Source organism: Alligator mississippiensis, chromosome 1, assembly GCF_030867095.1.
Source record: "Alligator mississippiensis isolate rAllMis1 chromosome 1, rAllMis1, whole genome shotgun sequence".
NCBI classification, from domain to species: Eukaryota; Metazoa; Chordata; order Crocodylia; family Alligatoridae; genus Alligator; species Alligator mississippiensis.
Genome location: NC_081824.1, coordinates 200750450 through 200764113, shown reverse-complemented (window position 1 = coordinate 200764113; position 13664 = coordinate 200750450). Strand labels below are relative to the sequence as shown.

At 48.2% G+C, this 13664-nt stretch overlaps 1 long non-coding RNA gene across 2 annotated transcripts; it reads left to right on the top strand.

Annotated features, from left to right (window-relative positions):
* Positions 1–13309, top strand: LOC132245850 (uncharacterized). Of its 2 annotated transcripts, XR_009457582.1 has the most exons (3): positions 1–2483; positions 9118–9272; positions 12651–13309. It is a non-coding gene; the product is annotated as an uncharacterized LOC132245850 (long non-coding RNA). The 2 variants fall into 2 exon arrangements; XR_009457581.1 differs by lacking the exon at positions 1–2483 and having other exon boundaries at positions 3610–9272.
* Positions 13310–13664: the final 355 nt, after the last annotated feature.

Sequence of the window (13664 nt, the reverse complement as noted above, 5' to 3'; positions counted from 1 at the left end):
ATGGGTTTCAGTACGGACAAGTGCAAGGTGTTGCACGTGGGGAGGAAGAACCAGCAGCATACCTACAGGCTGGGGAATTCCCTTGTCAGCAAAGAGGCAGAAAAGGATCTTGGCGTCACTATTGATTCCAAGAGAAACATAGACTGCCAATGTGGGGAAGTGGTCAGGAAGGCTAACCACACCTTGTCATGCATCCATAGATGCATCACGAGCAGATCCAAGGAGGTGACCCTCCCCCTCTATGTGACATTGGTCAGGCCGTAGTTGGAGTACTGCATCCAGTTCTGGGCACCGCACTTCAGGGGGGATGTGGATAGCATTGAGAGGGTCCAAAGGAGGGCCACTTGCATGATCAGGGGCAGCAAGGTAGGCCCTATGAGGAGAGGCTACAGGACCTGAACCTGTTCAGGCTCCACAAAAGAAGGCTGAGAGGGGATCTGGTGGCCACCTATAAACTTGCCAAGGGGGACCAGCAGGCAATGGGAGAGTCCCTGTTCCCCTCAGCACTACCGGGAGTAACAAGGAACAACGGCCATAAGTTGACTGAGAGTCGATTCAGGCTAGACATCAGGAGACACTACTTCACAGTCAGAGTGGCTAGGAGCTGGAACCAAATTCCAAGGGAAGTGGTGCTGGCTCCAACCCTGGGGGTCTTCAAAAGGAGTCTAGATACACACCTAGCCGGGGTCGTTTGACCCCAGCATCCTTTCCTGCCCATGGCAAGGGGTCAGACTTGATGATCTGCTTCCGACCCAACCAACTATGGAGGGTTCTTGGCTGGAGTTTTCTCAGGAGTCTTGGCTGCAGGTTCTTCTGGAGTCTTGTCTGCTTTCTTAAAGAAAGTGTCTAAGGAAGTTTGGACAGATGTTCTCCAGGGAGATGAGTGATGCAGCGAACTTGTTTGCTGGCGTGGTGTCACATCAGATCAAGTGTTGTAAAATCGAAACCGACATCATAAAGTTGAAACAGGGTGTCAGTTTATACATGTTGTAAGTGTGAAACGTTGTAACTTGAAATGTTGTACATTGAGGACTGCCTGTATTAATGATACCAGAAGGGGAGATTAAATTTGTTTTCTGGCTCTGTAAATTTACGTATAATGAATGACTATAAATTCCCTCTGACACAGTCTAGAAGAAAGTCCAGAACAGTGACCAGGTAGAGGTTAATATTAGGCCTGTGCGAATAGGGAACTATTTGATTTGGGTTTGGATTCTGCCGATTTGGATGTCAGCAGTTCAATTCGGAGCTCCAAATTGGTTTTCCACTTTGATTCGGAGCCAATTCAGCCATAGGGTATAATGGGGAATCAATGAAATATCTATAACTTTGTTCTTTTTTGTCTGATTCAGAAGCAACTTGCAGGGGTGGAAGCCTCTGCTGCGAGCATGAAGCCTGCCAAGGTTCAAGGAGATAGGTGCAGGGGTTTCTGGGAAACTGTACCTCAGTCCTGAAAGCAAAACTCGTGTCACGTGTGTGTTAAAACACAGCGGGGTAAAAACTGCAGGGGTGGTAGCCCCTGCTGAGGCCACAAAGTCTGCCAAGTTTCAAGGAGATAGGTGCAGGGGTTTATGGAAAACTGCACCTCAAGCTGCTGACAAGCAAAACTCGTGACATAGGTGACACTGTGTGTGTATTAAGGCACAACGGGATGAAAACTGCAGGCCTGCTAGGCCCTGCTGCAGCCACGAAGACTGCCAGCTGTAAAAGAGATAGGTGCAGAGCGGGGTTCTGGGGCCCTGCACCTCTTGTTGCTAACAGGCAAAACTCGTGACATGGGTGCTTCTGTGACTCTCTCTCTCTCTCTTAGGGTGCAGGGGGTGGAAAAACACTACTGCAGGCCTGCCAGGCCCTGCTGCGGCCACGAAACCTGCCGGCTGTCAAGGAGATTGGTGCAGGGGGAGTCTGGGTTCTGGGGCCCTGCACCTCTGGCTGCTAACAGGCAAAACTCATGACGTGTGGGTGACACTGTGTGTGTGTTAAGGTGCACCTTCACTGGTTCTGGGGCCTCTACACAACATGGTAGTGTGCCTCAGTGAGGTCTCCTCCTCCCCTACAGCCTCAGACCAGTCCACCACTTTACATGACAACAGGTAAAATAACTTAGTGATTGACTGAGCACTAGCAGCAGCACTAGCAGCAGCATTAGCAGCATCTCAGGTGGCCAAACTGTCAGAGAGTCCTTCTTTTCTCTCGAGTAGGAGCTGCTTCTTCTCTAGTGTGTCTGTTAAGGTGTGCTCTCACTGTGCGACTCTGTGTGTGTGTGTGTGTGTGTGTGTGTGTGTGTGTGTGTGTGTGTGTGTGTGTACGCTTGTGTTCAGGTGCGCCTTTCCTGGTGCTGGGGCCTCTGCACAACATGGCAATGTGCCCCAGTGAGGTCTTCTCTTCCCCTACAGCCACGGTCCGGTCCACTACTGTAAACGACAGCAGGTCCAAATAACTTAGCTGGCTCAGCACCAGTAGCATCAGCGGCAGCATCAAAGGTACCCAAACGGACCTGTTACAGAGCCTTTCTTTTTATAAAGGAATTGACAGCAAGAAGTAAAGATGTTGTGTTGGACATATGATGTTACTCGTGGTGTGTGATGGCTTATCTTGTGTTTTTATGTTTATTATGGAAAAAAAAAAGGAATACTTAAAAAAATATATCTTAGGAAGCTTTTGGGTTGAAAAACCCTTTGTCAGGCTGAGAAAGTACCTGCAGTTGGTGTGTCTCCTGGTCCTGGATGGAAGGAATAGTAAAGAAGCCAGAGCCTGGCCTGGCACACAATGCAGGCAAGAAAACCAGTCAGTAAAAATGGAAATGGAGGCATCAGGGGGTGAGGGACAGGCTGGGGTGGGGGGTGGGGGAAAGGAGGATGTAGCAGCGCAGATAAAAGTACAGAGGCACCTGGGGTGTCAGATGTCCGGCAGGTCACAGTGTGCCAGAACTCCACTGTGTATATTGAGTCCATGAGTTTCTGTACCTACTACCTAGGAGGCTGATGAAGTGCAGCTCATAGGCCCAGCTCTGAAAAGTGGTTTCTACATTCAAATAAGCACCTAACCTCATCACCAAAACTAAAGGAAACTTCCTACAGCTCAAAATACAAAACCTGCCAACTCTCTCCAGTACCCCCACAAACTGCACGCCAGAATCTATCAAAGACAACAAAACCCAACTACCTGTGGGGGTACATTCCTCACCAAAAAAGCACTCTGCTTCCAGTCTCTCAGGCCTGATCCTGAGAGGGAACAAATTACAATGCAAACCACTTTTCACAGCCGGGCCTATGCACTTCATTTCATCAGCCTCGTAGGTACAGAAACTCATGGACTCAATATAGATTAGACAGTAGAATTTTGACACACTGCAACCTGCTGGACATCTGACTCCCCACTGTCCCAGGTACCTCTGCACTTTTACCTGCACTGCTACATCCCCCTTTCTTCCCCCACTCCCACCCCAGCCTGTCCCTCACCCCCTGATGCCTCCATTTCCATTTTTACTGACTGGCTTTCTTGCCTGCATTGCATGCCAGGCCAGCCTCTGGCTTCTTTACTATTCCTTCTATCCAAGACCAGGAGACACACCAACTGCAGGTACTTCCTCAGCCTGACTAAGGGTTTTTCAATGCAAAAGCTGGCATCCTGGGCAGCTAAGCTGAGCGCACTGGGAGCCTTACAACTGCACTGCAACCAGCAAGCGTCAGGCCTGTCAAAGATGTGACAGGTCTGGGCATTCCCCAGCCAGGACTTTGTGCATGAGTGCATTAGCTGGAGGCTATGGCACCTTGTACCCGCCTTTCACCAGGGGATCGTTGGCCCTGGCATTTACAGGGCTGCCATGCTGCCAGCAGTCCCATCAAGCCTCACTACCCTGGGAGGGTGCAGTTTTAGTGGTCATGCCCAGGACCTGGGCCTCCTCCTTTCCCATAGCCCCATCCCATACCTCCAAGTTCATCCTGGCAGGGGAACAAGCTCAGCAGGGACATATTCTTCCCCTACTGGCTAGTGATGCCATTAGTGCCCTCTTTAGCCGAGAGCAGGGAATTACCTGGCTTTTAAAAAAATTAAAAAAGGAAATCCGTGCAGACGGAGTGAGGAGGGTGGCACTCAGTCCATCTGCAGGTGGATCTTGGGGAACCCCAGCAGCAGCACCTTCAAGAATACCAGCTGCTCCACCAAAGCAGGATCCAAGCAGGTGCAGTGGGGTGTCACAACATCCCCAGCAATGCTGAAAACCCTCTCACTTGGAACACTGGTTGGTGGACAGGACAGGTGTTGCTGGGCAACTGTGGCCAGATCCTGCCACATCTGGCTGAGGCTTGCCTAGTAGGCCAAGGGGTCCCAGTCCAGTGGCTCCACATCCTCAGCGAGATAGGTAGCCAACGATCCCTCGGCACCACCTGCCCAAAGCTGGGGTCTGGTGCGTTTGGAACCCAGCATTGAAGCCATGCCCATGGTCCACATTGGCAGTGGCCGGTGTGGAGGAGACTGGCTGGTGCTGGTGCTGGCGCCAGTGCTGGTGCTGGGAGTGCTGGCATGGGAAAGTGGATCCCCCTCTTCCACATCCCCTCACCTCTGTACTTCAGTCTCCCTGACTTTGTTGACCAGCACCTGCGTCCAGTGATTGAGGGCTTTGGTGCTGCCAGTGCACATGCTCCCCTTCACCCTCAGGTTGCATGTGGCTGCCATCATGTGGACTGTACTGGACTGCAAGGGATCCAGCAATCTCCAGATGCCCTCCTTCAGCTGCCTCACCAGTGCCTGCACGTCTGGTGACACTGGCCTGCCCCAGCCAGGAACATTGATCCCCTGGAACTTCTCCATTTGGTTGTCAAGTTTCCTTACTATGGGGATCACCTGGCTGAGGAGGGCATCGCCAGCACTAAGGGTCTCAGTGGCCTCGAGGAGGGGCTTGAAGACAAAGTTGGCATCATGGACAGCCTTCACCATATTGACCCCGTTGTCGGTGACCATGAACCCGCGGGTGAGCTCGGCTTGCCCAACAAGCCACCCCTGCACCATGCAGTTCATGGGTCCCATGATCTCCCTTGCCGTGTGGGACTCATCCAGCACCTTGGCTTGGAGGAGAGCCCACCGATGGCCTGACTGATTGCACCAGTGCCCTGTGAGGGAGAGGTAGGTGTGATTGCCACCCCAGCTGCTCCAGATGTCAGAGGTGAAGTGCAAGGCTACCTGTGGCCCTGCCTCATGCAGCTCCTCCCTCAAGTACTCCCTGCATGCCTCATACAGGGAGGGTACCACTGTCCTGCTAAAGGTGGTGCATGCGGGCACTTTGTAAGATGGGGCCAGAAGCGCCATGAGCTGCCTGAACCCAGGCCGCTTAACTAGGGAGAAGGGCTGGCTATCCAGAGCAAGCATCTCCCCAATGCTCTGGGTAATCTTGCTCGCTTTTGCAACTCAACCCCCTTTCTGTCCACCTTTCCCCCACTGCTCCAGGGTGGCCTGCCTCTGCTTTGCAGGGAAGGAGGCTTTGGAGTGAGTGGGGGACTTGCCTTTTGGCATGCTCGCGTTGGTGCTAGGCTGAGCAGCAAGAAAGGCAAGGGGTTGCTGCCTCTTGAGATGCAGCAGCATCGCCGTGGTGGAAAAGTGTTTCACGTCCTTGCCCAGCTGATGTGCCTTAAGCAGTGCTGGCAGATAGCAAACCTGGGATCATCTGCCAGCTCAAAATGCTCCCACACTATGCTACTCAACCACCTCTGGCAGGTGGAGGAGACAGTGATTCTGCTGCTGGTGCCTATTTCTGGAGTTAGGGGAGGTGGTGCAGGTGCAGGGACATCAGGTGCAGATACTGCTTCCGCCTCCTTGCTTCCACTGGCAGAAGAAGCATCATGGTTGCTTGGGAAGAGTATGTTTGCTGGGGGGGCACTTAACAGCTCTAGCTCTCCCCCTACCCCCTCTCCCTCCCTTGCCAGAAGACCTGGCACCTGCCTTTCCAGCATGCTTCATATTAATCTTTCTTGTGCTACAAAAGGTGTGTCTGTCTGACTTCTTCTAGCTTGTGTGAATTGTTTGCTTTGCTTTCTGTAGACTGAGGCTTGCTTGTTGCTGTCTTGTAACTAAAGTATACGGTGTGTGTGTTTGTGTTGTTTTCTGGTCATGTGGTCTCTGCCCTGACTGAGTGGGTGACTGTCTGACTTCTCCCTCTTCTTCTTCTGGGTTGCGTTTCTTTGTTGCGTGTTCTGTGTTGTGTAGTGTACCTAAAATTTCATGTTCTTTCTGAATCTATCTGACTTCTTCTGTGTTCTCTTTAGTCAGTATGTAAACTATTAAAACTAACTATAAGTAATAATATTAATAACTAATGTAATAGCTGTACAATCTCTTCTATAAATATCTGATTTTTCTTCTTGTATATGTGTACAAGTGTGTGCATGTGAGTGCCTCCCTGCACAGTGATGGATCACACTGCCAGGGAAAACACTAAGCTTTCTTTTTTACAAGTTTGTAAAAAAAGAAAAAAAAAAAAAGAAAAAAAAGAGCAAATATAAATTGAAAGAAATGAATTGGATAGTATTAAGTAAAGAAATTCTAAGCTAAGCTAAACTAAGCTAAGCTAAATCCTATTCAATCCTTTCTAAGAACAAAAAGGAGCAGGCAAGTTGCAACTGACTGACTATGAAGCAAGCCAGGCAGCACAGTACCTTTCTGATGCTGTTGCTTACTCAGAACCAGCTCACAAAAGGCACAGCAAGCCTGCAGACAGAGGCTTTGATGCTGCTTCTATGTCCCTCCCCACAGACACTGTAATTGGAAGGGCAGTCAAAGAGAAATCATGCTCACTGGCCACCTAGACATGTCAGTCCTCCCCCCGCACTGCTCCCCCTCCCCCTTCTAAGTTTCTGTTTCCCCATACAGATGGTCCTCAAAATCGCCAGATCTTTTCCGAATCGATTCGGAAGCTCCGAAAGCCAAAAGCATCTAGCGATTCTATTCAGACTCACAGATTCGGCCTCTGAATCGTCTGAATTATCTCCAAATCCGAATTGCAGTCCAAAGCTTTGCACAGTCCTAGTTAATATGATGCAGCTTGAACAGTAAATGGCAGGATCCCCAGAGCTGGGAGTTCAGAGAGCAAAAGAAAAAGCTAAATTAAAACCATGCGTTTAATTTGTAATGACAAATTACAGAAGAAGCTTATTTCTAGTTCATGTTTTCCCATCCTGTTTCTAATATAGATTTAGCTCCTTTATTGGTAGTGGAATACCATAAAAGAGCAGGAAAATATAGAAAAATAGCCTTGGGATAAAAATGATTGCAGCTCTGCTATGTTTGCTTATTGTGAATTTCTGTTACGTGAACAAATGATTCATGGCACCATTCTGCTCCCATTAAATTCAATAGAATAAGAACTCTTTGGCCACTGATTTCCAAGATGAAGCCTCTTCTCTTCAATATTTAACTTTTCAGAATAATGATAACTTTTGCTTCCTTTGTAAAGTACCATCCACCTAAACTTCTGCCACCAGATTTCTGATTTATTGCTGTTCTAATAGTAAGTATTTTCCCTTTTTTACTTTTTTGATAATATAAAAGCATAGAAATGTAGATGTGGAAGGGATTCAAGAGCTCTAGTCCAACCCCCTTTACAGTTAGAACTAAATGTGCCTAAACAGATGCCTGCTTAACCTTTTCTTCATGGACAACTGGTGCCGCCTTAGTTTGGGGGGGGGGGGGCATGTGCCCCCCCTGCAACCAGTCCTGCCAACGGGGGTGGGAGTCCACGACAAGCAATCCTGTGGACCGGGGGGAAGGGTCCCCTGCGGGCGATCCTGCAGACTGGGTGGGGCGGGGATCCCCCATGGGCAATCCTGCAACGGCTGATCTCTATGGCCAATTGCTGCAATTGCTGCAACCACTTCCAGCCACTGCTTTTACAGCCTTCAACAAAGAAAATGCTACAACATACCCATGTAGCCCATTTTGGTGGCTCACTATCTTAAGTCTTTGTTCAAGTTAAGCTGATTTCCTCTTACCATTGCTTTAGTGGTTATGGAAAACAATGTTACCCTTTCTAATAAACTTTTACAGACTGGAAGACTTATCATGACCCTGTTCAAACTTTTCTTTTGTAGATGTACTAAATTCCTTCCATTTTCCTTGGAGGTCACTTTTTAAATCTCTTAGCATAGTTGTTGTTCCACTCTGCATTCATTCCAGTTTATCTATCTTAAAGTTTGGTACATGAAATTAGACAGTATGACAGCTGAAACCTTATCAGTGCCAAATTGAGCAGGATAATTTTATCTCCAGTGTCCTATAAATGACAGTTCTGTTAACATGTCCCTGAATTACATTCACCTTTTTGCGACAGCGTTAACACTAGTGACTTCTGTGCAGTTTGTGATCCACCATAATCCTCATATTTCTTACTGCCATACTGCAGCCTTGTCAGATATTACTCATTTTGTATTTGTGCATTTGATTTCTCATTCCTAGGTGTAGCACCCTGTACTTTTCTTTACTGAATTTCATCCTCTTGGTATAAGACCATTTCTCCAACTTCTCAAGATCATTTTGAATTCTGTTCTCCAAAGTGCTTGAAAACTTGCCTTCCCCAACAGCTTGGTGCCCTTTGCAGCTTTTATAAACATTGTTTCCAGTCTGTTGTCAACACTGTTAAGTTGTTGAATGCACTTAGCCAGATCCCTGTGGGATTCTATTTGAGATACTCTTCCAACTGACAGCAACACATTCATAACTGATCTTTGAGAATGTTTTTATTTTCCAACCAGTTGTGTATCTAGGCTATCATTCTCTAAGTATGGGCACACAACCAAGTTACCATTAGACAAGGTAGGATGCAAAATTACATGTTACCTACCTTGTGGTAACTACCAGTATGCATGTTCTTAGCCCACGGTAAATATGAGATGGTATACCCCTAAAATAAAGTGGGGTAAGCTACCTCACATTTACTTCAGTGTAAAAGCATGTACAAAGACAGTTACTGGAGAGTTACTGAAGCAGTACAAGTTCACACCCTGGCTTATTTCATGTTAATGTGTTTATTGGATCATACTATTTGCTTGCTTATGATAATGTCATGCAGGGCAGTGTGAAAGGCCATACTAGAATCAAGATATATCATGTATACTTTTTCCTCTTTAGACAGCAGATCAAGTACTTTGTCAAAGGAGGAAATTAGATGCGTTTCACACATTCAGAGGCAGATCCAGAAGGAGTGTGGTAGCATAGTCACCTCCCCAACTTTTTGCATCTACTGCAGGAGTAGCAGCTGGGGACTTTTTCAGTCCCCAACTCAGGTAAGAATTATCTCTGCTCACCTTCCCCTCTGTGCTTGATGGTACCTCCTCTCCCCTCCCATTTACCTCCTTCCCTTCTTGCCACTACCACTGCCCTGTCCCAGGAAGCTCCAGAGCCACTCCTGTCCCACTCCAGCTGGGAACAGTAGCAGGGGCAGGTAGATTTTTCCTCCCTTCCTGGTCCCACCAGGTGCTCCCTGACAACTTGGAAATAGGCACAAGGAAGAGGAACCCACCCACCACCACTGCTGTCCTTGGCTGAGTCCGGTTCTGCATACAGCCTGGCTGGAGCAAGGCAGGAGCAACTCGGGAGCTCCCCTAACTCCCAGGGCAGCCAGAGATAGCAGCAGAGGTGGGTGAGGGAGGGGATAAATAGGAGCGGTGGAAAGATGCTCTTGAGCATGAAGGGGAGGAGGGGGGATGCCAAGAGCAGGGTGGAGGGGATATTGTTATCTTCTTCAGATACTTTTAAAATATCCTTGGCAAGTGCTTCTGCAGCATGGGCTACCCAGCCTGGTAAGGGGGGAGCTGGGAGTGGGGGTGCAGCCATCCCTATATTGCCAGTCACTTCTCCTGCATCTCACTTTATAGAATCCTGGATCCACATATGCCCATACTGATTTTTTTAAATCACTTTATGGTCCACTAAATTCTTGCATATTGATGTTTGAATAATCCTTTCCAGAATCTTTCCTGACTGATGACAGGGCAGGGTGGCACTTCAATTGTTTAGAAAGATATCAACTTTTGCATGGGTGGATCTAGAATTTTGAAAATAAGATTGCAAATGGTGAGGTACATCATCACATATGAAACAACACACATTTTTCTCCAGTTAAAAATAAAGTAGAAGCTTTACTAATATGCTAGGGGTCTAGGGCTATATTGAAGCAAAAACAAATATAACTTCATTGGAATGAGTTAAAAAAAAGTCTGTAGGGCTGTGCAATAGGAGCTTAATTACCAGGAGCAGCAAATAGACAGCAGAATTGCAGAACAAAGGATAACTTGATAGACAGAATATCAAGATTATTAAAAAGGGGAGAGAGTTGTTAATACCTGTGGAATGAAGAGTTTAGAAGGGGTTAGGAAAATTATAATGAGCCATGGAGTCTATTGACTCCCTCAGCACTGCCTGGCTAGAAATGCTGCTCCCACTGCCAGGCAGTTGATTTTGAGCTTTGGGTGGACCACGAATGAAAGTGGGGTGCAAGTGTACCCATAGGTGCCAAGTATGTGGGGCCAAAGGGTCCTGGCCCCCCTCGGGAAGGGGGCTGTTGGGGCCCAAACCTGAAGAACAGAGAAAAATATGGGAAACCATGGGTTTCCCCTTGCAGGTTGGCAGAGTTCCAGCCTGCAAGGGGCTGGTTGAGGCTGGAGGGGAGCAGGGAAGGGTGATCAGAGGCAGGGGGTGCCACGTGCATGTATGCACGTACATGCACGTGGCAGCCAAGCAGTGGCGGAGAGCAGCTTCTGCAGCTCCCTCACCTTTAGACTTACCTGGAGGGAGTGAGGGGGCAGAGGCAAAGCATCATGGGGGTTCGGGGAGCACATGTGATGTGGCAGAGATGGGCAGGGAGCAAGGCAATACAACGGGGGAGTACATGTGCTCCCTGAGATTTCTGCACCCACAGCAGGGTTCAGGGCTGCAGTGGGGCCGGATCAACTCCAAGCAGAAGCTGCCTCTTTGGCCCAATGGATGGGACCAGGCTTGGTGACGGAGCACTGCATCACCATAGATACCAAGGGGAGATGTGGAAGCGGCGGCATGGAGTTGTGCCCTGCACTGTGGTCAGGCGGACAGGAGGTGCCTCACCTTGGCGAGCATAGTGTTGTGGTGCTCCTTCTTAGATTTCATAGATTTCATAGACATTAGGGCTGGAAGGGACCTCGGAAGATCATCGAGTCCAGCCCCCCGCCCAAAGGGCAGGAAGTCAGCTGGGGTCATAGGATCCCAGCAAGATAAGCATCCAGTTTCATCTTGAAGGTGTTCAATGAAGGCGCTTGAACAACCTCCGGTGGCAGGCTGTTCCAGACCTTGGGGGCTCGGACAGTAAAGAAATTCTTCCTTGTGTCCAGCCTGAAACGATCTTGTAGTAGTTTGTGACCATTCAACCTCGTCATCCCTTGGGGTGCTCTGGTGAACAAACGTTCCCCCAGATACTGGTGGTTACCCCTGATAAACTTGTAGGTGGCCATCAGATCACCCCTGAGCCTGCGCTTTTCCAGGCTAAAGAGCCCCAGGGCTCTCAGCCTGTCATCGTAGGGTCTGCTTCCCTGACCTCTGATTCTTGCGCCTAGTCCTGCCTGCTGTGCTGTGGAGGTGGCACTTGCCCTGAGCTGGTCCATCCCTGTTGCAGCCCCATGCCCCACTGTGGGCACAGAAATCTCAGGGGGCACATGCCCCCCAACCCTCCTACTGCATTGCCTGTGCCCTACCCCAGCCGCCCACCCACCCTGTTCCCCACACAGTTGGGGGCTGGGGGCACCTGTCCATCACTTAGGCCTTGCCCCCCACTGAAAAAAACGTCAGCACCTATGAGTGTACCGGTATGTCCACCACCCTGGATCCATCGGGATCTGAGCTGTTGTAAGTGAGAGCTTTCTATGGTGCCACCCTGTCCTGCCTTCTTCTGATTTCAGACTGACATGACTAATTACTTGTCTCAGAATCTTTCCAGAGATTAAAGGTAGACTGACTGAAATATCCTCTTTCTTCCAAAAGTTCTTAACAACAGTCATCAGTTGTAGTTCACTAAGCACATTATGGTGAATTTCATCAGGCCCAGCCTGCTTCAACCCTTCTATCTTACCTACCTATTCATTAATCTGTTTTATGTGGAGTCTAGCCAGCATACTTATCTCATTAAAAAAAAAAAATTAACAAGTATTTGATCACATTTTTGTTAAGACTGAAATAAAGTCATTGAATGCTTCAGCATCTCTGCATCATCCATTATCTTTTCCCATTCAGTAATTGATCTCAGCTTCCTTTTGTTTTCCTCTTTTCTTTCATAGAATGATTTCGATTGATGTATGTGTAGCAAAACCCCCAGTTTTTCTTTTTTTTTTTTTTTTAAATGCATTCACTCCCCTTCCCCAACCATTTCTGACTTTTTCTTTCCCTCTTTATTCCCTATAGATAAGTATAAGTGAGCTAAGACACAGTATAAGCTTCAGCATTTTATTTTGGTAGCCAGTTGTATTTATTTTGTTATTTCTCCTTCTTTATATTGTATAATTATGATGTTTATATTGATTTTTACTGTTCTATATTACTGTTTTACTGGTACTATATGATTTAGGTCTACGTATGTAAGTTAGCATAAGTCATGTCAAGTTTCCATTTTGTTTGTTAAGTCTCCATCCTGTCCCCAGGCCCGGTTGTGTAACGCATGACTCGCACCTACTCCTTCTATGTAACTTTGCTCCTGAATGAATGGGGATGAATGAGGGTGCTTGAGAGACAATGGCAGTAGGTCTAAAAATAGCTGCCTCTGAATGACCAAACCATCAACACCAATACCTGGACCAATGACCCAGCCCTGGGAACCACCCTCAGCATTCAAGAAACAAAAGATGAGGCAACCCACCATTGTGCCAGGCTGCACGTGCTCAGTAAGAACACATGGAGCCCTCTGGAACAGAACTGTCCTTGCCTGGACAGGCCCTCCCCATAGGAGATCAGAGGTAGTCTGCTCCATAAAAGGGGTAGTGAAGACTGACTCCTTGGGATGCCTTCTCCATCTGGACCAGCACTATGCCACACCACCTATCTACCCAGAGGCCCTGTTGGTGGCCCCTTCTGGACAACACCTACTGGACAAGGACCCCTTTCCAGCCTGGATAGGTAGCTATCACCCCCTACCCCCTCTTCAACCAAGGACTTGGACTCTGCTTCTCTTCCCCACCTGGACTCCAGCCCTTCCACTGAGTCTCTTTCTCCTGCTGCCATTGTGAGTGCTTGTGTGTGTGAACCAATAACTTCATGGGGCTGTGTAGTGTGTTGTCTGTTTAATAAACCTGTTATTTTGAAACCCTGAGTTGGGTTTTTGTTTCTTTCCTGGCTGTCTCCTCCTTTCCATCACTTATCTGCCCCCCCTCCCCATATCTCAGCTGTCTGCCTCAGTTTCCAGCCTCAGTCTACCTTAAGTAACCCCAAGCCTCAGTTCCTCAGCCAGCTTTTCTCTAGTCCACCGGTTCTAATCTTAGTTCTGGCAACTTTCACTCCCTACACTTTAACTCTCTCTCTCTCACCTTAACCTTCCCCCAGGTATCCCAAGCACACACATACATACCATGCCATCCAAGTTAAGAACTTACCTATGTGTAGGTTGGTTGTGTGTGTGTGAACTGGTGAGTTTATGTGTGTGTGTGTATATATGTATATAT